This window comes from Apium graveolens, chromosome 2 (genome assembly GCF_009905375.1).
Source record: "Apium graveolens cultivar Ventura chromosome 2, ASM990537v1, whole genome shotgun sequence".
In the NCBI taxonomy this organism is placed as follows: domain Eukaryota; kingdom Viridiplantae; phylum Streptophyta; class Magnoliopsida; order Apiales; family Apiaceae; genus Apium; species Apium graveolens.
The window spans coordinates 213,637,016-213,662,839 of NC_133648.1; positions in this window are offsets into that span (position 1 = coordinate 213,637,016).

Here is a 25,824-nt window from a genome sequence, read left to right on the forward strand (position 1 = left end):
CATCAGAAATAAACATCCAAATATTAATATCAATTATCAAATAATTCACTACAGCCATATGTAGCTGACAGACCCATCACATATTTTATTTATTTAATAATTTGCTAATTACATTTATAGATCGGTTCCGAAAATAGGTTACTTAGCCGCTAAGTAACTGAAAAGACGATACGATTTTAATACCAAATTTGGATAATTAAAAATTAAATTATTCACATTTTCATCAGAAATAAACATCCAAATATTAATATCAATTATCAAATAATTCACCAAAATTCACATAAACTCACATAATAATTATTTATTGATAAAAATAAATACATAATATTTCCCGGGCGTTACAATCTGTCTGTATCAGCTTCAAGCAATTCACACACATTTGTTCACTTAAACACTTAGCCTTAGAAACTACTCAAAACTTGAAAAAGTTTTGAGATTTACATTCAACCCCCTTCTGTAAATCTCATTGTTAGTCCACTCGGAATAACAATTGGTATCAGAGCTAGCTCTTAACATACAAAGAGTTTAAAGATCTATTCTGCTAACATCATGAGTAAGAAGGATATTGGTGTAAAGATTCCAATCCTGGAAAGAGATAACTACCATCACTGGAAGGTGAAGATGCACTTACATCTTCTCTCTCAAGGTGAAAGCTACATCAACTGTATTGAAAATGGTCCTCACATCCCACACAAGGTGGCCATAACTGCTACTGCAACAGTTGCTGTTGGACAGTCTATTCCCAAGCCAAAGGCAGAATGGACTGTTGAAGATATTGAAGAGGTCCACAAGGACAAGAAAGCCATGAACATTCTGTTTAATGGCCTGGATCAAGATATGTTTGACAATGTCATCAACAGCCAAACTGCTAAGCAAATTTGGGATACTGTGCATCTTATCTGTGAAGGCACTGAGCAAGTTAGAGAAAACAAAATGCAGCTTCTCATTCAACAGTATGAATATTTTCACTTTGAAGAAGGAGAATCATTGAATGATACCTTCAACAGATTTCAGAAACTGTTGAATAGATTGGAGCTGTATGGGAGAGTGTACCAAGTCAAGGACTCCAATTTAAAATTTCTAAGGTCTCTACCTAAGGAATGGAAGCCCATGACTGTTTCTCTAAGAAATTCTCAAGATTATAAGGATTCACACTTGAAAGATTATATGGAATTTTGAAGACTTATGAACTTGAGATGGAGCAAGATGAGCTGTTGGAAAAGGGAAAGAGAAAAGGAGGATCGGTTGCACTTGTAGCTGACAGTGAGAAGGTTGAAGCCAGGAATGAAGAAAAGACAATGCCAAGTCTCAAAATTGGCACAAGCAAATCAGAATCAAGCAAGGGTAAAGAGCAAGTAGCTGAGGATGAAGACAATTTCAGTCAGGATGACTCTGATGATATTGATGAACGTCTGGCTTTTCTGTCCAGGAGGTTTGCAAAGATGAAGTTCAACAAAAATACAAAATTCACTAAGCCAAACAAAAACATGGTGGACAAATCCAAGTTCAAATGTTATAACTGTGGCATGAGTGGACACTTTGCAAGTGAGTGTAGGAAGCCAACCTCTGATAAAAAGAAATTTGAGCAAGTTGATTACGAAAAGAAGTATTTTGACTTGCTCAAACAAAAGGAAAGAGCTTTTCTCACTCAAGATGATTGGGCAGCAGATGGGGTCAATGAAGATGATGGTGTGGAATATGTCAACCTAGCCCTGATGGCTAATTCTGATGAAAATGAAACTAGTTCATCAAGCAACCAGGTAATTACTACTGATCTCTCTCAGCTTTCTAAACATGAATGCAATGAAGCCATAAATGATATATCCAATGAATTATATCATTTGCGTGTTTCCCTTAAATCACTAGCTAAAGAAAATACTAGGATCAAAGAGAATAATATGTTTTTAAGTGATAGGAATGTTGTGTTAGAGAATCAGGTAATTGAGCTTGAAAAGATTAAACTTAAATGCTTGACTGTTGAGAGTGAACTAGAAGAAGCTGTTAAGAAACAAGAAATTCTTTCTAAACAGTTGGAAAGTGAGCAAGAGGTAATCAAGGCCTGGAAAACATCTAGGGATGTTAGTGTTCAAATTGCCAAGGTTCAGGGAATTGAATCATTCTGTGAGGATGCCTGGAAGAAGAACAAAAAGGAGTTAGAATTAATTGATGGATTGTCAACGGATGTGGAATCAACGGATGATGAAAGTTATCCGTTGAAGGAAGAAAAAGAGCATCCGTTGAAGGCTCATCAATTAAAACAGGCAAGTAATTTTAAAAATAAAAATCTTAATAAGAAGAATGATTCAACTCTCAAGAACTTTGTCAAAGAAGGAGTTAGCACATCTAAAGATGCCAGTAAGGTGAATATAGGACACATGACTTTGGATAAGCTGAAAAATAGGCTTAAGTTTGTTGAGGATATGATGGAAATTAAAAGAAAATCTAAAAGAAATGGGAAGATAGGGATTAATAAACATAACAATTACACACCTGATAGGTATGCTCCTAGAAAAAGCTGTGTGCATTGTAAAAGTGTTAATCACCTATCTGATAATTGCAAATCTGTTAAAAATGCTCCCATGCCTTCAAATCCCTCCATGCCTAACATGTCTATGTCACATCTGCATGCTATGCCTGTTATGTCTCATCAGAATCCCCATGCACATTTTGCAAACATGCCATATATTAATAATCCTTATTTTACTGCATTTAGTATGCCTCAAATGCCATACAATATGTCTATGTGGAATAACATGTTTGCACAATCCATGCCTTATCAAATTTAATCAAATGTGCTAAGTGATTCTGTGACTAACCCTACACTTCAACCAACCACATCTGAGATCAAGGTTGACCCAAAGCTACCCAAGTCTAAAGATGCAGGAGGAATGAAGTCTAGGAAAAAGACTAACAAGGCTGGACCCAAGGAAACTTGGGTACCAAAATCAACTTGATTGATTTTGTTGTGTGCAGGGAAAAAGAAGGAATCTATGGTACTTGGACAGTGGTTGTTCAAGACACATGACAGGAGATTTCACCCTGCTCACAGAGTTTAAGGAGATAGATGGCCCTAGCATAACCTTTGGAGATGACAGCAAAGGATTCATTATGGGATATGGCTTGATTTCAAAAGAAAATGTCATCATTGATGAAGTTGCATTGGTTGATGGTCTCAAACACAACTTATTGAGCATCAGTCAACTATGTGACATAGGGAATACTGTTTCCTTCAATTCTGAAGCCTGTATTGTCACAAGTAAGAAGGATAATAAAGTGGTTCTAACTGGAGTTAGAAAAGGAAATGTGTACCTAGCTGACTTCAACTCTACAGACGCAGAATCCATTACTTGTCTTTTCAGCAAAGCAAGTGCAGTTGAAAGTTGGCTATGGCACAAGAAGCTATCCCATTTGAATTTCAAGACAATGAATGATCTAGTCAAAAAGGACTTAGTTAGAGGAATGCCTCTAGTGGAATTCACAAGGGATGGACTGTGTGATGCTTGTCAGAAAGGAAAGCAAAAGAAAGTATCATTCAGTAAGAAGCTTGAATCTGCAATTGATGAACCATTACAACTGCTACACATGGATCTTTTTTGACCAGTCAATGTATTGTCAATTTTAAGGAAAAGATATTGCCTAGTGATTGTAGATGATTTCTCAAAGTTTTCATGGGTCTATTTTCTTGGATCAAAGGATGAAGCCAGTGAAATCATTATCAATCATATCAAGCAAGTCAACAATCATCCTGATTTCAAAGTAAGGAATATTAGGAGTGACAATGGAACTGAGTTCAAGAATTCAACCATGAAGTTGTTCTGTGAAGAAAATGGGATCATGCATGAGTACTCAGCTCCAAGGACTCCACAACAAAATGGTGTGGTTGAAAGGAAGAACAGATCACTAATTGAAGCTGCAAGGACAATGCTTGAAGAGTCAAAACTCCAAACTTACTTTTGGGCTGAGGCTGTTAACTATGCATGTTACACTCAGAATATTTCTCTAATCAATCAGGCAAAAGGCATGACTCCCTATCAACTATTCAAGAGAAAAAAACTAACTTTAAACTTTCTGCATGTCTTTGGCTGCAAATGTTACATCTTAAGGAATCAATCTGATCACAAAGGGAAGTTTGATGCAAAGGCTGATGAAGGAATATTTGTCGATTATTCTGCTGGAAAATCTTATAGGGTCTACAATCTAAGAACAAACATTGTCATGGAATCTGTGCATGTTGTGTTTGATGATAAAAAGATTGATGGACTAACAGATGAGGGACATCATGAAGGACTCAAATTTGACAACATTGAGATATATTGTGATGATAGTGAAGATGAGAATGATGAAGAAGACATCTCAAGAAGAATTCAGAATCTGCCTTTGGATAATGCCCAGAATGCTGCATCCGTTGAAAGTCATAATTCAGCTTCCGTTGAAAGAAGCAATGCAGCATCCGTTGAAAGACAAAGTGCATCATCCGTTGAAGTTTATAATGAAGCATCCGTTGATCACAGTCTATCAACGGATAATCAATTCACTTCATCAGTTGATAGAGCTCCCAATTCCATTCAAAGAATCAGCAACTCAGGGGGAGTTTCAACCAATCAACATTCTATCTCACATCATGACAATACTGAGGCAACCTCATCTAGAGCTAATCTACCACCTCAAAGGAAATGGACCAAGAATCACCCTTTTGAACTGATCATTGGTGATGCTACATCTAAAGTACAAACTAGAAGGGCTACTCAAGATGAATGTCTGTATAGTAGCTTTCTATCATAGGAGGAACCTAAGAGAGTGGAAGAAGCTCTATTGGATCCAGATTGGATTTTAGCAATGCAAGAGGAGCTAAACCAATTTGAAAGGAACAAAGTATGGAAGCTGGTACCCAAGCCAAAGAACAAGAGTTCTATTGACACAAAATGGGTATTCAGAAACAAGATGGATGAAAATGGCATTGTCATAAGGAATAAAGCCAGATTGGTTGCTAAAGGCTATTCTCAACAAGAAGGGATAGATTTTGATGAAATATTTGCTCCAGTTGCCAGACTTGAGGCCATCAGAATCTTTTTAGCCTATGCAGCCCATGCCAATTTCAAAGTCTATCAAATGGATGTCAAGAGTGCATTTCTAAATGGGGAATTAGAGGAAGAAGTTTATGTAAGCCAACCTCCAGGATTTGAAGATCCAAACTTTCCAGACTATGTGTATTATCTGTTGAAAGCACTCTATGGACTAAAGCAAGCACCTAGAGCCTGGTATGAGACTTTGTCAAAATTCCTTCTAGATAATCACTTCACAAGAGGTACTGTTGACAAAACTCTCTTCTTTAGAAATATTAATGGCTCTAAAATACTTGTTCAAATTTATGTAGATGATATTATATTTGGATCTACAGATGATAAGCTTTGCAAAAAGTTTGCTAAGTTAATGCAAAGTAAATATGAAATGAGCATGATGGGAAAGCTAACTTATTTTCTTGGTTTACAAGTTAAACAAGTTAGTGATGGAATTTTCATTAGTCAAACTAAATACATTTATGATCTTTTAAAGAAGTTTGACTTAATGGATTGTTCATCTGCAAAAACTCCCATGGCCACTGCCACCAAGCTTGAATTAAACAAGGCTGAAAAGTCTGTGGATATTTCAAGTTATAGAGGCATGGTTGGCTCACTTTTATATTTAACTGCTAGTAGACCTGATATAATGCTTTCTACATGTCTCTGTGCTAGATTCAAGCTGACCCTAAAGAATCTCACTTAGTGGCTATTAAAAGAATCTTCAGATATCTCAAAGGGACTCCAAATCTAGGAATTTGGTACCTTAGAGAGTCTGGTTTTGATCTAATTGGCTACTCAGATGCAGATTATGCAGGCTGTAAAATAGACAGGATAAGCACAACTGGCACCTGTCAATTTCTAGGGAACAAGCTTGTGTCATGGTTCAGCAAGAAGCAAAATTCTGTTTCTACATCAACAGCTGAAGCTGAGTACATTGCTGCTGGTAGTTTCTGTGCACAGATACTATGGATGAGGAATCAACTATTTGACTATGGTTTGACTGTTGACAAAATTTCAATATTCTGTGACAACACAAGTGTCATTGCCATTACTGAAAATCCAGTGCAGCACTCAAGAACCAAGCACATTGATATCAAGTATCATTTCATTAGGGAACATGTGATGAAAGGTACAGTGGAACTTCATTTTGTTCCAAATGAAAAGCAGATTGCAGACATATTTACCAAGCCACTTGATGAATCAACATTCACAAGATTAGTAAGTGAGCTAGGTATGCTTAATTATTCATAATTTATGTCATCTATGTAATCTGCCTTGAAGCCTGAAATGAATTTGCTGCAAGAACAAAGTTGGCTTTAAGTAAGACTTATCCTATCAACGGATATTCCCTATCCGTTGAAAGCCAAAATTGTTCTATCAACGGATGTTCATTATCCGTTGAAAGACAAATACATTTCTGGTAATTTTATCCTTCAACGGATAAAATGGTGTTGATCATCAATGGATAACTATTTACCTTATCCGTTGAAGTGTCACATCAGTTACTATAAGTGAGTCACGGCCGTTGATTCTTTTACTCAACCGTTGATACAGATATACACTATTGTATGTATTTGTGTTAAAGGCAGTTTTCAGAATTTCTACAGTTTTCTTTCCTCTTAAACGGCTGTAATTTATTTAAAAGTATCATTTAATCATTTTATTTTCGTTTTAATTCAAGAAAGTATAAAAGCCAAATTGAACTCTTATTTTCACTTTACGCTTTCTTGCAATTCTTATTCTCCTTCTCTTCCAAAATTCTCAAGTTTTTCACTGCAACCTCTACTCACAACAATGGCACCAGTAGTCAAAATTATGTCTCAAACAGGATTTGTTTATGAAAAGAATAATTTTGTAGCCTTGGTTAAAAAGAATGAAGCCCATTCTGATTATCACAAGATGATGGACTTCATCAAACACTGCAAACTGAGCTATGCAATGCTGGAAGCCCCAACCATCTACTGTGAGGTGATTGAGGAGATTTGGACAACTGCAGAGTTCAACTCCACAGATATGACTATTGCCTTCTCTCTCAAAGGTAAGGATTATTGCATTAACTGTGATGATATACAGTCTTGCTTTAAGTTGCCTGAGAATAATGCCATAACACAACACATTGATAAAGATGTATCTGCTATGTTAGATTCTATAGGCTATGCTTTTGATTCTGCTAGTTTAGGTAGCATTAGAAGGAAAGGCCTTAGGAAAGAATGGAGTTTTCTTGGAGATGCCTTTATTAAGGTTTTCTCTGGGAAGATTAGCAATTTTGATGCCATAACTTCATCTCTTGTTAATATGCTTTATATGCTAGTTTCTGATAGGTACTTTAATTTTAGCAATTGTGTCATGCTAGAATTAGGTTCCAGATTAGGTAACAAAGCTAATAGACCACATAACATCTACTATGCTAGATTCTTTATGTTATTGGCTAACCATGTTGCTGAAGGATTGGTTATATCAAATGAGAATAATAAACTCAAATGCTGGGCACAAGAGAAAAGGGTCCTTGCAGACCTTTTGAGAATGAACCTCAACAGCCAGGTGCCATTGGTATATTTGCCAATCATGAATGCACCACAGGTAAGTGAGGTAAACATTTCTATAACTCCTACTATCTCCAACCCCATTGTTTCTTTGTCTTCTAATGTGGCAATGGGATCCGTGTCTTTGCCCAAACAGGTTCCTACTAAAGCCACCAAAACTAAAGTTTCAAAACTCAAGTCAAAGAAAACTACCTCTGTTGTTTCTCAAAAGACAATAGTTGTAACAACTACCATAAACCCTGAAGGGAGTGAACAGGGTGTGAGTGGTGAGGGGAGGGGTGAACATCAAGAAACCCCCCAGGATAAGGTGGGAGAGGTGAGTGGTACCCAAGCCAGCCAAGCCACAGTCTCTCAAAAGACTGTGGTGGTTCAAAAGGAGTCTAACACATCCCTAGTTGCATCCTCCCAAAAGGGTGCAACTACTGAAAATAGTCCCCAACCAGGGACACAGACTAAAAGAGGGAGGGACACTGAAGCCACACATTCACCAATTAAAGCCTTTTCAAGGAAGAAGAAGGTCAAGACCCTAGTTTCCACACAAGGGGCACACACAACACATATACATCCACCTGTATCTGAGCCTTCTCAAATTCAGCTTGATGTGATTCCAGCAAATGTGGAGTCACAACCCCATTCTCTCATAATAGAAACACACCAATCATCAAACTCTCCATCACCCTCTCTGGATGTGGATATGATATTCACATCAATTCCTGATTCTCCCTCATTAAAACTCAGGGAGGAGCCCCACTCAAAACCTGATGATCATCATCTTTTAGATGATTTGTTGGATCATCAGCCAATTCTTTCAGATGTAGTTGAAGAATCTGTGTTACCTCACTTAAAATCAATTCACACAGACTCAACAATTATGTCACTTTCTATATCTACATCGTTTCCTTCTTCAACGGATATCTCTCATCCGTTGACAAGTGGTTGTTCTTCAACGGATAAGCTTAACAGCAGTTATCCGTTGATACCATCAGTTTCCACTTCAACGGATACTCCCTATCCGTTGATGGTCTCTACACCCAAAACAGAAACAATTCCAATTGTAGAGGACATGGCTATTGTACAATCACTTTTAGGTTTGAGGGAAGGGAGTGTTCTTTTGAGTGAGAGGCTGGGTTGCTCCCAGGCAAAAGGAGAGGTTGAGAGTCACCATATGCATGCTATTTCTTCCAGCATGGCAAAAGTGAGTGAGGGGAGTGCCACCTTAGAGGGTAAGGGTGAGGGTGTGAGGGTTTGTGTGAGCCAGGGGGAGCCCCTGATGCAAGAAAATAGAGAAAAACAGAGAAAGGCAGGTACAGAAGCTATAAGGGTGGATCCATCCATTGCTAGTGAGTCAATGAAAGTGGATGATGCAGAAAAGGAAAGACAATTTCAGCAATATTACAAAGCTGTAATTGATAACATTTCCTTGGATGCTGACACTTTTACTCATCCTGTTTCAGCCTATCAATTATTGGCTGCTCAGGGAAATGTGGAGGCAGAACATACATTAAACATTGTACACACTTCAGAATCTCTTCTCAAAGACAAAGCTGCTGTTAACAAGCTGCCTTCTCAAGCTGGTGAGCCATCTGAAGAATTTGGAGTAAATTCTAATGATGATGACTCTGATTCTTTGGATGAGAGCATAAACTTAGGGGGAGTAGCAGGCCCAAGTTCTGTTCCAGATCTTCCTGAATGTGCATGGACAAAAGCATCAACACCAGGAGAGTTTGGTGTCACTTTGGTCAGACAAGTCATGACAATTCAGAAGGCCCTTCAGGAGACTACAGATGCTGGTACCAAGGCAATTCTTCAAGCTCATCTGGAATCTCTGCATCTCTTGCAGTTGCAGCATTTCAAACAGAATCTAAGTGTGGATGAGATCAAGCAGGATATTGCTGATCTAAAATCCTACAATGCTGAGAAGTTGGATTTAGTCATACCTTATGGTACTATGCAAGATTTGTTGGGGAGACTGAGGAAAGAATCTGATGCTGACAAGAGACTGGCCAGATTGGAAACCAGAGTTCAGATCATTGAAGACTCTATGGTCACCATTCTTCAGAATCAACAAGCTCAAACAAATCTACTCATGCAGCTGGCAAATGCACAAGGCTTGACCCCTACCCTTGATGATAACAAAAAGGGGGAGAATAAAGGGAAAGGGGAAGGAGAGCCATCGACAACAGTTCAAATTTCTCAAGTGCTAGTTCCTGTCATCACCACTTCTCCAATTATTCAAATCAAAGGAAAGCTTGATGGAATTGATCTAATCCAGATAGCAGCAGCTGAATTGCAAGTCAAAGAGCAAAGTAAGAAGATTGATGAAAAGATGCAATAAATATTTGGTTCTACAACTTCTCAATCACAATTTGTGAAGCATAGTACAAAAGTGGAATCAATTATTATGGAGCTCAAGCCAGTAGGGAGGAATAAGGTTGGAGAGACTTCTTCCAAGGATCTGAAACCCATGGTTCTCAAGCCCAACAACAGATCCAATAAGGACTCTACAAAGAATCCTCTGAAAGAAGTGGATTTTCCTCTTCCAAAGGCTGATGAGGACAAGCTTTTGGGTAGAAGTATCTCAAAGCTCAAAGAGACCATGGATGTGGCTGTAAGGAGGAACATGGCTATTATCTTCAGAGAGGGAAAGAGCATTTGTGTGATGCAAGGACATCCCAAATTCTCAATAGCCAAGAGGGAAGAAACCAGAAGGTTGAAGGAAGAAGCCAAACAGCTAAAGGCTGACAAAAGAGCACAAGCAAAGCTTGAAAAACAGCTAAAGTCAAGTCAGGCTGAAGAACAGAAAGAAATTGAAGACAAAAGTGAAGATGAAGCTATGGGGGACATGGTTAATACTGAGATGGAGGAAAAAGTAAGGGAAGAGAAAAATGGCAGAAAGGGAACAGAAAGAAGGTCAATACAAAGAGAAAGATAGTAGATGAGACTGAAGAAACCCAATCAATATCCAAATCACTACCCTCTATTCCTGAACCCATTGTGCCTGACCCCTTCATGAACATTCATGGTGAAACAATCATTCCCAAGGAGGAACCAATTGATTGGGACACCATCAAATTGCCCACCTTCCTAACCTCTTCTCCACCATCAAAGAAGCAGAAAAGAAGAATCAAATCAACACCCTCTAAAGCCTCAATCAAATTCACACAGAAGCCTAAGCCTAAACCTCAAGCCTCTAAGGATGATTATGTTCACATCTGTGACATAAAAGAATTTTCAGACATTGAACTCTATCTGGATGAGCTGGAGGAAGTAAGGGGAATAGCTGCCTACAGACAGCTACCAGAAAGACTAGTGTTCAAATACAAAGGAGATGGGGAAAGAACCTGGCCTCTTTACAGAATTCTGAATGAAGGCTACTCTACCTTGATTAGAGTCTACTCAGCCATACAAAGGGATTCTGGCTTTACCAGGACTGCCAAGACTGAGATTCTCAACAAGATTGCCAACATAAGGAAAACATGGAGGGAGCCCAATGCTTTGCCTAGAACATTACTCATTCAAGAAAGAGGAATTACAATTCACAAATCACCTCATTGGTTGATGGAGTTCAGAGATAACAAAGGAGTCAGAAGATTTTTCAGAATTGAAGATCAGCTCAAGATTGCCAGTAATGAAACTCTCAAGGATATGCAATCTAAGTTAGACATCAATAAAGAAGATGAAGCTGAATTCTACAGACAACTTCAACTTCAAATAGAGGAGAATGACAGGAGGCTAGGAAAGAAAACAAGGAATCAAAGGAAAAGAAACTAATCTGCTCAGGCTAAAGGAGCACCCTTGGAAACAATGTAATTCTTCAATTCCATCTCAGCATATAAATTTTTGTAGCACTTTTGAATTTCTGCTTTATTACAGTTTATATATTTGTCAAGTGTTTTGTTATCATCAAGCTAAACCCAAATTTATGCCTACAGTTCTAGTAGACATAAATAGGGGGAGATTGTTTGGAATATGTGTATTAGTTTGATGATAAGTTAAACAAAACACTTAAGTAGAAATCTAGTGTTTGTAGCCTCAACGGATAAGACCATCTTGGCTATCCGTTAAAGGAGTAGCTTTACTTAGCAATAAGTTTAGTATTGTAGCACATTTCATTCTCTGGTTTCAAGTTGTAATTCTTAGATGTTGTAGGAAATTATCAGTCATGTTGACTACTAATGGATATACAAATAGGAGGGCTAATTGTAAATATTTCATGCCTTGTAATTTTATATAAGTGAAGAAGTATCAACGGATATTGAAGACCTTCAACGGATAAGAAACAAAGCTTCAACGGATGTCTGTAATGCTTCAATGGATAATATCCATCAACAGATAAGTGCTTCAACGGATAAAGACTTCAACTGATAATGCATCAACGGATAAAGCTTCAACGGATAAAGCCTCAACAGATAAGGCATCAACGGATGAAAGCTTCAACGGATGCTTAGTTCATTAGCAGTTGATAGTGACAATTCACAAGCTGACAGAGGCACATGGGTTGATAGAGACAAACTGGAATGTGGAAGCCTCTAGGAGGAATCAAGAAAATGCAGCATTTTCATTCTGATGCAAACAAGGAAGTATTCAAAGATTCACAGATTATCCTAGATTGCATTGGATAGAGAAATGAAGAAGAAACATGTGAAGAATCTTTTCAATTGTATTTTACAGTTTTGTCTTCACTTGTAAACTTGGTGATATATAAACCAAGTAGCAGCTAGTAATTAGATAAGAATTTTCCTGAGCTGTTTAGAAATATCCAGAGAGAAAATCATCTAGTTTGTACTAGGAAACAGCTGTGATTTAATTCTTTGAATCACAGATTTTCTGAAATAACACATCTCTGGTGGAACAACAAATCCACCAGAAAAGTTTTTAAGTTCTTTGTGTTCTTTACATTTGTGTTTGAATATATATCTGTCTATATCAACTTCAAGCAATTCACACACATTTGTTCACTTAAACACTTAGCCTTAGAAACTACTCAAAACTTGAAAAAGTTTTGAGATTTACATTCAACCCCCCCTTCTGTAAATCTCATTGTTAGTCCACTGGGAATAAAAATGTAGCACTCGACGGATGATCAAATATAGTCCCGACGGATGACTCAAATATAGTCCCGACGGATGATGATTTGACATCCATCGAGTGAGTAGCTTATGTAATAATAAGTATTGTAACTCATTTCTGCAAACAACTTTGTATAGATTCTGTAGTAGCATATGAGTCATGTTGACTCTTATTAGATATGCAGAATAGGTTGATTAATTGTAAATATAAGATGTCTTGTAATTCTGCATAAGTGAAATGAAGTCAAGTGTCAAATAGCTACCCGACGAATGATCAACAAAGCTACCCGACGGATGATCAACAAAGGTACCCGACGGATAATCAAATCAAATGTCTGTTGACAGTGACAACACAGTCACATGCGTTGGGTGTTTGTAAAAGGAATGTGGTAGCCTGTTTAACAGGAAATGAAGAACAAAGAAGCATTACCATTTCCATGCAAGTTAAGAAGGTTTTCAAAGATGCTGGAATAGAGTAGTGAAGCAGCATGGAGTTTGACTTGATAGTTTTGTTTTATTATCCTATCTTATTACCATGTAAACTTGGTGGTATATAAACCAAGTGTAGATAGTAGAACAAACAACTAAGCAAACACTTGTAGAAGAGAAATAGAAAAAGTTGTAACTGTTAAGAATTTCTCTATATTTTGTTTGTTCACTTGTAAAGCAGCTGTGAGACAATTTGTTCTTCACAGAGTTCTTAATTCGATATATATATATATATATATATATATATATATATATATATATATCTGGTGGATACTTTCAAATCCACCAGAAAGTTTTAAAGACTTGTGTTTTTATTACTTTGTGTTTTTGATTTATTTAAGTTGTGATTCTGCACCTTGCAAATCAAAACACTTATATATAGTTTGAGTTAGAACATTTTATAGTTCAAGAAAAAGTTTACTAGAATTACATTCAACCCACCTTCTGTAATTCTTGCTGCATTGTTAGGGACTAACAATTGGTATCAGAGCAAGCTCTTGAAGTACAAAGAGTTTAAAGATAAAAACAAACAGCAAGATGAACAAGAGGGATGTTGAAGTCAAGATTCCTTTTCTGGACCAATATAATTACCATCACTGGAAGGTAAAGATGCATCTTCATTTACTTTCTCAAGATGAGGCCTATGTGGATTGCATAGAGAGAGGACCTCATGTACCAACGAGAGTTGCAACTGGAAATGAGCCATCAGTTCCCAATCCAAGGAATGAATGGTCAGATCCTGATATTGAACAAGTCAGAAAAGACAAGAAGGCCATGAATATTCTGTTCAATGGAGTTGATGGTGACATGTTTGATGACATCATTAACTGCAAGACAACCAAGGAAGTTTGGGATACCATTCAAATAATCTGTGATGGCACTGAACAAGTTAGAGAAAACAAGATATAGTTACTAATTCAGCAATATGAGCATTTCCACTATGAAGAAGGTGAAACTCTCACTGATATCTTTAGTAGATTTTAAAAGCTACTGAATGCTCTGAAGCTGCATGGAAGAGTCTACCAAACCAAAGATTCTAACCTGAAATTCCTGAGATCCCTTCCAAAAGAATGGAAACCAATGACAGTCTCCTTGAGAAATTCACAAGGATACAAGGAGTTTACACTAGAGAGACTGTATGGCATTTTAAAGACCTGTGAGCTTGAAATAGAGCAAGATGAAAGAATGGAGAAAGGGAGGAAGAAAGGAGGGTCCATTGCACTGGTTACTGAGTTAGAAAAATAGAAGGAGATGAAGATAGAAGATGTTGAGTCTACTTCAAAGGTCTGTGAAAATAAGGGCAATGGGCTAGTAGCAGAAAATGAAGATTCTTTGAGCCAAGATGATATGGATGATATTGATGAACATCTTGTATTTCTTTCTAGAAGATTTGCCAAGCTCAAGTACAAGAAGAACTTTGGAGCAGCTAAGCCAAATAGAAACATGGTAGATTAAATCTAAATTCAACTGTTTCAAATGTGGCTTGGCAGGGCACTTTGCCAGTGAGTGTAGAAAGTCAGATTCCAGCAAGAAGAAGTTTGAGCCTGTGGATTATAAATAGAAGTATTTTGAGTTGCTCAAACAAAAGTAAAGAGCTTTTATTACACAAGAAAATGATTGGGCAACAGATGGTCTGGATGAGGATGAAGATGTCAGCTATGTCAATCTAGCCCTAATGGCCAAGTATGATGAAACATAGACAAGTTCTTCAAGTAATTAGGTAATCACCACTAACCTTGAATATTTATCTAAAGCTGAGTGTAATGATCCAATAAATGACATGTCTATAGAATTATATCATTTGCGTGTTACACTTAAGTCCCTCACTAAGGAAAATGCTAAAATCAAAGAAAACTATATATTTTTAAGTGAGAGGAATAATGTGCTAGAGTCTCGGTTTATTGAATTTGATAAATTGAGAATAGAATGTAAGATTTCTAAGGATGATTTAACTGAGTCCTTGAAGAAAGAAGAGATTTTGAAGAAGCAGCTTGAACAAGAACAGGAGGTGATTAAGGCATGGAAATCATCTAGAGATGTCCATGCTCAAATCACTAAAGTTCAAGGTGTTGAGTCCTTCTGTAATGCAGCCTGGAAAAAGAGTAAAGAGAAGCTGGAATCCAATTTGGTTGAAGGATTTCTAACAGATGTAGACTCGACGGATGATGAGAGTCATCCGTCGGATAATCAAAAAGGTTATCCTTCGAGTGATATAAATCCTTATCCGTCGGCTGTGAGCAAACCTGTGAGTAAAACCAAACTTTCCAAGTTAAATGAAAAATATGGATCAGTTTCCAAAAACTTTATTTCAAGAGAATCAAGTCAAGTGAAGAAGGAGAAGAAAGTGAATGTTGGTCATCTGTCCATCAAGCAATTGAATGACAGATTAGAAAAGATTGAGGTTAAACAGAAGCTAAAAAGAAAAACAATAGAAATAGGAAAGTAGGAATTAACAAACATAACAACTACACACCTGATAAGTATGCTCCAAGAAATGGCATATTAGCATGCCTCAAATGCCATTTAGCATGCCCTACTGGAATAACATGTTTGCAAATAGTATGACATTTCCTGTTAATCAAAATGTGCATGATAATTCTGTTTTAATGACTGGTTTCAAAGGTCCAACTCAGACGACTAAGGATGAATCTGATATCCCCACGTCAAATGAGATAAAAGCTAAGAAACAAAAGAAGAAAGCTAACAAGGCAGGACCCAAGGAACCTTGGGTACAAAAATCAACTTGATTTGGTTTTGATGTGTGCAGGGAAATAGAAAGAATTTGTGCTACTTGGATAGTAGTTGTTGAAGACACATGACTAGAGATTCTACCCTGCTCACAGAGTTCAAGGAGAGAGCTGGACCAAGTATTACTTTTGGAGATGACAACAATGGTTATACTGTGGGATATGGCTTGATTTCTAAAGACAATGTCATCATTGAGGAGGTTGCCCTAGTGGATGGTCTCAAGCATAATTTGTTGAGTATCAGCCAGCTTTGTGACAAGGGCAATTCAGTAACCTTCAATTCAGAAGCCTGGGTTGTGACAAAAAAGAGGAGCAACAAAGTGGTTCTCACTGGAGTGAGAAAAAGAAATATGTATCTAGCTGACTTCAACTCATCAAATGCAGAATATGTCACTTGCCTTCTCAGCAAAGCAAGTCAAGATGAAAGTTGGCTATGGCATAAGAAGCTGTCATATCTAAACTTCAAGACCATGAATGAGCTTGTCAAGAAAGAGATGGTTAGAGGTATTCCTTAAGTGGAGTTTACAAAAGATTGACTGTGTGATGCTTGCCAAAAGGGAAACCAAATCAAAGCATCATTCAGAAAGAAGCTTGATTCAACAATTGAAGAACCTTTGTAATTGCTACACATGGATTTGTTTAGACCAGTCAATGTGTTGTCCATCTCAAGGAAAAGATTTTTCCTAGTAATTATGGATGATTTCTCAAAGTTCTCTTGGACATATTTCCTAAAGTCTAAAGATGAAGCTAGTGAAATCATCATCAATCACATAAGGCAAGTCAACAATCATCCTGATTTTAAAGTAAGAAGAATCAGGAGTGACAATAGAACTGAGTTCAAGAATTCTGTGATGAGATCATTTTGTAAAGAAACTGGGATTATGCATGAATTTTCTGCAGCAAGGACTCCACAACAAAATGGAGTGGTAGAAAGAAAGAACAGATCCCTTATTGAAGCTGCAAGGACAATGCTTGAAGAATCAAAGTTACCAACATCCTTTTGGGCTGAAGCTTTGAACACCGCCTGCTATACTCAAAATATCTCTTTGGTGAATCAAGAAAAATGCATGACTCCCTACCAATTGTTCAAGAACGGGAAACCAACTCTAAATTTTCTTCATATCTTTGGCTGCAAATGTTATATCTTGAAGATTCAAACTGATCAATATGGGAAGTTTGATGCTAAAGCAGATGAAGGAATTTTTGTTGGATATGTTATGGGAAAAGCATATAGAGTCTACAATATAAGAACCAACATTGTTGTGGAATCAATACATGTTGTGTTTGTGTGTTTGATGATAAAAAGATTGAAAGACTGCAAGATAGAGATTTCTATGAGAGCCTCAAATTTGACAATATGGAGATGGTTAGTGATGACAGTGATGATGAAAGTGATGATGAAAGTGATCAAGAAACTACAACTAAGGATAGTGCTAAAAATCTAAAACTAATGAAGCTAATAACTCAACATCCATCGAGTTACAAAATACTTCATCCGTTGGGAGACAATCTACATCATCCATCGGGAGACAATCAGCCTCATCCATCAAAACTCAAATTGCTTCATCCGTCAGATCATTAAGAGAAGCTGAAAGTCAAGGTAGATCACTCACAGAAAGTTCCCCTCTCTCAAATTAAAGACTCACTAACTCAGGGGGAGTTTCTCATAATCAAAACTAAGTCACACATCAAGACAACAATGAGGCCCCTTCATCTAGAGCAAATCTACCACAACAAAGAAAATGGACAAGAGATATGAGCTAATTATTGGTGATGCATCTTCTAGAGTTCAGAGAAGGAAAACAACTCAAGAAGAATGTCTATATAACAGCTTCCTAGTTAAGGAAGAACCAAAAAAGGTAGAAGAAGCTTTGTTGGATCCAGATTGGATTTTAGCTATGCAGGAGGAGCTAAACCAATTTGAAAGGAATAAAGTATGGAAGCTGGTACCCAAGCCTTAAGGAAAGAATCCAATAGACACCAAATGGGTATTCAGAAACAAGATGGATAAAAATGGCATAGTAGTCAGGAATAAAGCTAGATTGGTTGCTAAGGGCTATTGTCAACAAGAAGGAATATATTTTGATGAAACCTTTGCTCCTGTTGCAAGACTTGAAGCCATCAGAATCTTCTTAACCTATGCAGCCCATGCCAATTTCAAGGTCTATCAAATGGATGTCAAGAGTCCTTTTCTAAATGGAGATTTGAAGGAGGAAGTCTATGTCAGTCAACCTCCTGGTTTTGAAAGTCCAAATTTCCCAAATCATGTCTACTATCTTTTGAGAGCACTCTATGGACTGAAGCAAGCACCTAGAGCCTGGTATGACACTTTATCAAAGTTTCTTTTGGAAAATCACTTCATAAGAGGTACTGTGGATAAAACTTTATTCATTAGAAATGTTAATGGCTCTAGTATTATTGTTCAAATCTATGTAGATGATATTATATTTGGCTCTACAGATGAAAAACTTTGCAAAAAGTTTTCCAAATTGATGCAAAGTAAGTATGAAATGAGCATGATGGGAGAACTAAATAACTTTCTTGGTTTACAAGTTAAGTAAGTTAGTGATGGAATATTATTAGTCAAACTAAATACATTTATGATCTTTTAAAAAAGTTTGAACTAATGGATTGCACATCTGCAAAAACTCCCATGGCCACTGCAACTAAACTTAAATTAAACACTACTGAAAAGTCTGTGGATATTTGAAGTTATAGAGGCATGGTTGGCTCACTTCTATACTTAACAGCTAGTAGGGAAGATATAATGTTTGCTACATGTCTTTGTGCTAGATTTCAGGCTGATCCTCGAGAATCTCACTTAATTGCTATTAAGAGAATTTTCAGATATCTCAAAGGTACACCAAAACTTGGCATTTAGTACCTTAGAGATTCTGGTTTTGGTCTAACTGGTTATTCGGATGCAGATTATGTAGGTTGTAGAATGGATAGAAAAAGTACAACAGGAACCTGTCCATTTCTAGGAAACAAGCTAGTATCCAGGTTCAGCAAAAAGCAAAATTTAGTTTCTACTTCTACAGCGGAAGCTGAATATATTGTTGCTCGCAGTTGCTGTGCATATATTTTATGGATTAAAAACTAATTGCTAGACTATGGTCTGCAAGTGGAAAGAATTCCTAGTTTCTGTGATAACACAAGTGCAATTGCCATTACTGAGAATCCAGTACATCATTCAAGAACAAAGCACATAGACATCAAGTACCACTTCATAAGGGAACATGTGATGAATGGTACTGTGGAACTACATTTTGTTCCAAGTGCAAAACAGCTTGTAGATATTTTTACCAAGCCAGTGGATGAATCCACCTTTTCAAGGTTGGTAAGTGAGTTAAGTATGCTTAATTATTCTTGAATTATTACAGATATTTTTGTAAGTTGTAATGCAGCTAGAAATTTAATTGATTTTTCTGCATTGGATGAAATTTTGGCTAAGTCAAAATTTACATCCTGACGGATGATCATTATCCATCGAGTTTGATCATCCGTCGGAATAGAATATCTAAAATTCAATTATTTTTCTGGATTATTTTGATAACCCGACGGATCAAATGTTTTATCCTTATCCGTCGAGTTGTACAAATCATGCCCGTTAATTCTCTAAACATCATCCATCGAGTTTACTTACAGTCTGTAAGTATATTTCAACGGCTGGTTGATAGAATTTTGACAGTTTATTTTAATTTAAACGGTTATTTTAGGTAAATTTGATTGGTTCTTTATTACTTTTGTCAGTTTATTTTTGAGAGAGTATAAAAGCAAAATTCATTTTCATTACTTTTCTTTTATTATTCTCAATTCATCTACTCTAACTTCTTTCTTTCTCAAAAGATATTACCCTCTCTCTCTACAATTTTTACTCTCTAACAATGGCACCAGTCATCAAAATCATGTCTCAAACTGGCTTTATCTATGAGAAGAACAATTTCACAGCTCTAGTGAACAAGGGGATTCAACAGTCTGGCGACTACCACAAAATGATGGATTTTGTGCAAGGCTGTAAGCTCAACTATGCCATGCGAGTATCCCACTATCTACTGTGAGGTTGTGGAGGAGATATGGAAAACTGCAGTATACAATACAACTGACAAGACCATCACTTTCACTATTAAATGTAAGGAATTCTGTGTTAATGGTGACATTGTTAAAGCATGCTTTAGGTTTCCTGATAATACTGTCACCACTCCACATACAGATACTGTTATTGTTAACATGTTAAACTCCATGGGTTATGCACTCACCATCTCTAAATTAAGTGAAATTAGGAGATTGGGTCTTAGGAAAGAATGGAGTTACCTGTTTGATGTAGTTACTAAAGTATTTTCTGGTAAAATTAGCAATTTTGATTCTGTTAATATCTCCATGCTCAACATGCTTTACATGCTTGTAACTGATAAATACTGCAATTTTAGTGATCTAGTCTTGTTTGAGTTGGGGTTTAAGTTAGGAGAGCTTAATCAGAGGGGTAAGAGTGTTTATTATGCTAGATTTTTCATGATTCTTGCTAACCACCTCTCTGAGGACATTGTGATTGAGAACCCAACCAATAAGTTAAATTGTTGGGTTCAAGAAAGAAGAATTATTGCAGATCTCAATAGAGCAGATCACCACAAAGAGGTGCCACTCTTCTACTTTCCAGTAATGGAGTCACCTCAGGTAAGTGAGGTAATTTCAACTGTCTCTACTCTTTCAACCTCAAACATTTCTTTGCCTTCTAGTATAGCAGTAGCATCTGTGTCAATGACCAGACAGATGCTTACCCAAGCTACCAAAACCAAAGTTTCAAAAACAAAGACAAAGAAAGCCCCCTTTGGTGTCTCTCAAAAGATGCCAGTTGTAAAATCCACTAAACACAAAGAGGGGAGTGTGAAGTTGGGAAAGACAGGTGAAGCACAGGGTGAAAATCAAAGAAGCCCTAAGAATAAGGATGGTGAGCATAGTGTACCCAAACCAAGCCACACCACAGTTTCCCAACAAATTGAGGTTGTTAATAAGGATAAAAGCTCAATTCTAGTTTCATCCTCCCAAAAGGATGTAACTATTGAAACAAGCTCTCAACCAGGAGCATAGAACAAAAGGGGTAGGGACACAAGTTCACCACAAACTTACACAAGAAAGAAGAAACCTAAAACCCTTGGGGATATACAGAGTACACACACTGTGCAAACTGGAGCTAAAGACCCAGTCACTGCACCATCTCAAAGTCAAACCGGTGTGGCTCCAACAAATGTGGAGTCACAGCCAAAATCTGTACAAATTGAAACACCTCAAACACCAAATTCTCCCACTCACTCTTTGGATGTTGACATGATTCAAACATCTCAACCATATTCTCCATCCTTAACTCTGTTGGAGAAGCCAAAAATCCATGCAAGTGAGCATTGTTGTGTATATGTTGTGTACTTGATGATTCCATGAACAAAACACATTGGTAGATTTTACTTAGTGAAAATGTAGCACTCAACGGATAAGAATTACAGTCCCGGCGGATAACTCATTTTGGTCCCGACGGATGATGACTTATTATCCATCGAGTGAGTAGTTTATGTAACAATAAGTTTATAGCACATTTCTGCATACACCTTTGTATAGATTCTGTAGTAGCATATAAGTCATGTTGACTTTAACTAGATATGCAAAATAGGTTGATTAATTGTACATAGATGATGTCTTGTAATTCTGCATAAATGAAATGAAGTCAAGTTCCAAACAGCTACCGACGTATGATTAACAAAGCCAACGATGGATGATCAAATAGCTATCAATGGATGATCAATATAGCAGTCGACGGATGATCAACAAAGCCATCAACGGATGACCATAAACTCAATGAATGATCTTGTACTCAATGGATAAAGAATTCAAATATCTATTGACAGTGACAACACAGCGTCGAGTGTATGCAAATGGAATGTGGTAGCCTATTCAACTGAGTTTTCGAGAACAAAGAAGCATTGCCATTTCCATACTATTATGAAGATATTCAAAGATATTGGAATAGAGTAATGAAGTAGCATTGTATTAAACTTCATAGTTTTTGTTTTATTATCCTGTCTTATTACTTTGTAATCTTGGTGATATATAAACCAAGAAGCAGCAATAGAATAGTAACTAAGGAACTAAGCAACCAAGAGAGAAACATTTGTAAGCTGTACTTTTAACATTTCTCTCGTTCTTAGTTTTTATCATTTTGTAGGCAGCTGTGAGCTTTTTGCACACAGAGGTCTCTCGATATATATTTTATATATCTCTGGTGGAATCATTCAAATCCACCAGAAAGTTTTTGAAGACTCTTGTTTTTAATTACTTGTGTTTTGATTCATTTCAAGTAACTATCCCGCATTCTGCTAATCAATTCACAACTTATATATATATTTGAGTTAGAACATTTTTAGTCAAGAAAAAGTTTCAAGAATTCCATTCAACCCCCCTTCTGTAATTCTTGTTACATTGTTAAGGGACTAACAATTGGTATCAGAGCAAGTTCTTGATGAACAAAGAGTTTAAAGATCAAAACAATACAGCAAGATGAACAAGAAGGATGTTGGAGTCAAGATTCTATTTCTGGATAAAGATAATTACCATCATTGGAAGGCCTAAAACAAAGAGGAGAACTATGCCTTGATGGCAAATGTTGATAGCAGTTCTGATGCTGCTGAGTTAAAGGTACCTCAAACTACTTATACCTTTCATACTGATGATATTAATGAGTTGAGAAAATATCTTAAAACCATTTTCATTAGTTATAGAGATCAAACTTTAACATGTGAAAGTTTAACTTCTGAAAATTTTGCTTGTAAAAAGAGGAATGATTATTTAGAAAAAGAGTTAGTCATGTTCCATCAAACTCAGAAAGATAGAGATGATGCTTTCTATGTCAGGGATGAAGTACTTAAAATGAATGAATCTCTAAAAAATGAGTTAGAAAAGGAAAGAGAGATTATCAAAACTTGGACTAACTCTGGCAGAACAACTCAGAATGTTTTAAGTAGTGGAAACTGGAAAGAGGGCTTAGGTTATGGAGATGATAAGTAATGATTACTGAATACCCGTGCCCATTAATTATCTTTTACTGCTGCATGTCTGACAGGTGTCTCAACGGCTATTTTTTATCGTGTAAAAGTAAAAGAGAGAAAAGATTGTAAAATCTTTTATTCACTTTCATACTTTATCTCTCTCTTTTTACTTTTATTCTCTCTCACATCTACTGACGATTTACCGTTATATATCATTTTATTCGTAATTCTACCACCACCCTGACATCTGGTACTATCCTTGACATTCTTGTCATCGTCCTTGACGGTATGCTTACAAATATGCTTGCGATTCGAAGTTCTATCTGTAGATAGGGTCGCACCTCTTTGCTAGACTTTCCTATACCCAATAAGGTAGATATCATTCCTTGTGGAGTGCCCGATACGTGATAAGAACCTTTTCATAACGGTGGTGCATTCGAAACGTGCAACGTTGGTTCTTCATCAGCTTTCATCAACTCGTTGCCTCCAGCGTGAAGCTCGTCCTACTATCTAATTCTAAGTTAAATCATACCAATACTCACCTAGCTTCCCTTACACAAGTGCTCAAAAATCAATCGCATTTTCTTCAAAACCACATGAAAAGTAGGGTAACATACCCGGTTTCCGTCGATCCGTCGATTCCTCATTATTGTAGGATCTGAGAACTCAGTATACCTATAACGTTGCGATATTCGCCTTACACTTTCTCAACAATCCTATCTTACCAACTCCATATCGGATCTGCTAACCCTAATTCGCACTCAACTCAACTTAACACGAGTATGTCTAGGGTCTTTCCTATCTCAGATGGCCTATTATTCCTATCTTACGCTCACCTATTCTTATTTCAGTGACCAATAACCTGTAGCTCTGATGCCAACTTGTAACAACCCAAATCCGGGATCAAGATTTGGTGTCACGAAACAATCTTTACATAAAATGAAATAATATTCAATTAACCCCTTGAATCCGGATCATTTAAAGGTTATGGTATTAAACAAGAATTTAACCTTCTACAATTCACAACAACTACAATACGAGTATAAATACCTTTACACAAATGCTCTTGTCTTATTCTTCTAACATCTTCGATCTCTCGCAGCGGAGATTTCCCTATCTTCTGCTGTCTATCAAAAGCTATTCACTTTTTTCATTATCTGCTTCTGGAAGAAATAAGAAATTTAAAGCAAGAGTGAGCCAAAAATGCCCAGCAAGTATATAATTGGAGTTTCAAAAATTAATATCAAAGGAAGTTTTCGGACAAAAGCTTTAAACAATTTTAAACAATTCTATTTATTTGAGTGAGTTGAGCGAATAAACGATGGCTGTCACCTACCTTTGATTATAAATCCAAAAGTGACAAGCGATTCCCAGATTCATCTCCTGAATCAGGGTTTTATCCGGTTTTAGAATCATAAAACCTTTCGAGAGAGAATGTCATTAATGGCGATCAACGACAAATTAGACTTGACACTAGTTTGCATCTATATCCTGCTGATCAGTCAGGATATAGTACAGATCTATACCTACCTGTATAGATCCGGTCGGGTCCCCAGGCTCTACGGCCCATCATAAGGCACCAGTCACTTGCTTTCTCAAGATGAGGTGTATGTGGACTGCATAGAAAGAGGTTCTCATGTTCCAATGAGAGCTGCAACTGGAAATGATCCATTTGTCCTCAAGCCAAGGCATGAATGGTCTGATTCTGATATTGAACAAGTCAGGAAGGATAAATAGGCCATGAATATCCTGTTTAATGGAGTTGATAGTGATATGTTTGACAACATTATCAACTGCAAAACTTCCAAGGATGTTTGGGATACTATACAGATCATATATGATGGCACTGAGCAAGTTAGAGAAAACAAGATGCAGCTAGTGATTCAGCAATATGAGCATTTTCACAATGAAGAAAGTGAGTCTCTCACTGACATTTTTAGTAGGTTTCAAAAACTGCTAAATGCTCTAAAGTTGCATGGAAGGGTCTATCAGACAAAAGACTCCAATCTGAAATTCCTTAGATCTCTTCCCATGGAATGGAAACCAATGATAGACTCATTAAGAAACTCACAAGATTATAAGGAGTTTACTTTAGAGAGACTGTATGGCATCCTGGAAACTTATGAGCTTGAAATAGAGTAAGATGAGAGGATGGAGAGAGGAAAGAAGAAATGAGGGTCCATTGCACTAGTTGCTGAGTTAGAGAAAGAGAAAGAGATGAAGATGGAAGTTGTTGAGTCAACTTCAAGGGTCTATGAAAGCAAGGGCAAGGGGCTTGCAGTAGAAAGTGAAGATTCTTTGAGCCAAGATGACATGGAAGATATTGATGAACATTTAGCATTTCTGTCCAGAAGATTTTCCAAGCTCAAGTTCAAAAAGAACTTTGGAGCAGCCAAGCCAAATAGAAACATGGTGGATAAATCAAAATTCAAAAGTTTCAAATGTGGCTTGGCAGGGCACTTTGCCAGTGAGTGTAGAAAGTCAGATTCCAGTAAGAAAAAGTTTGAGCCTGTGGATTATAAGCAAAAATACTTTGAGCTGCTCAAACAAAAGGAAAGGGCTTTCATTACACAAGAAAATGACTGGGCAGCAGATGGTCTGGATGAAGATGAAGATGTCAGCTATGTCAATCTAGCCCTAATAGCCAAGTCTGATGAAACAGAACCAAGTTTCAAGTAATCAGGTAATTACTACAAACCTTGCACATTTATCTAAAGCTGAGTGTAATGATGCTATAAATGACATGTCTACAGAGTTATATCATTTGCGTGTTACACTTAAGTCTCTTACCAAAGAAAATGCTAAAATCAAAGAAAATAACTTATTTTTAAGTGAGAGAAATAATGTGCTAGAGTCTCAGTTCATTGATTTTGAAAAATTAA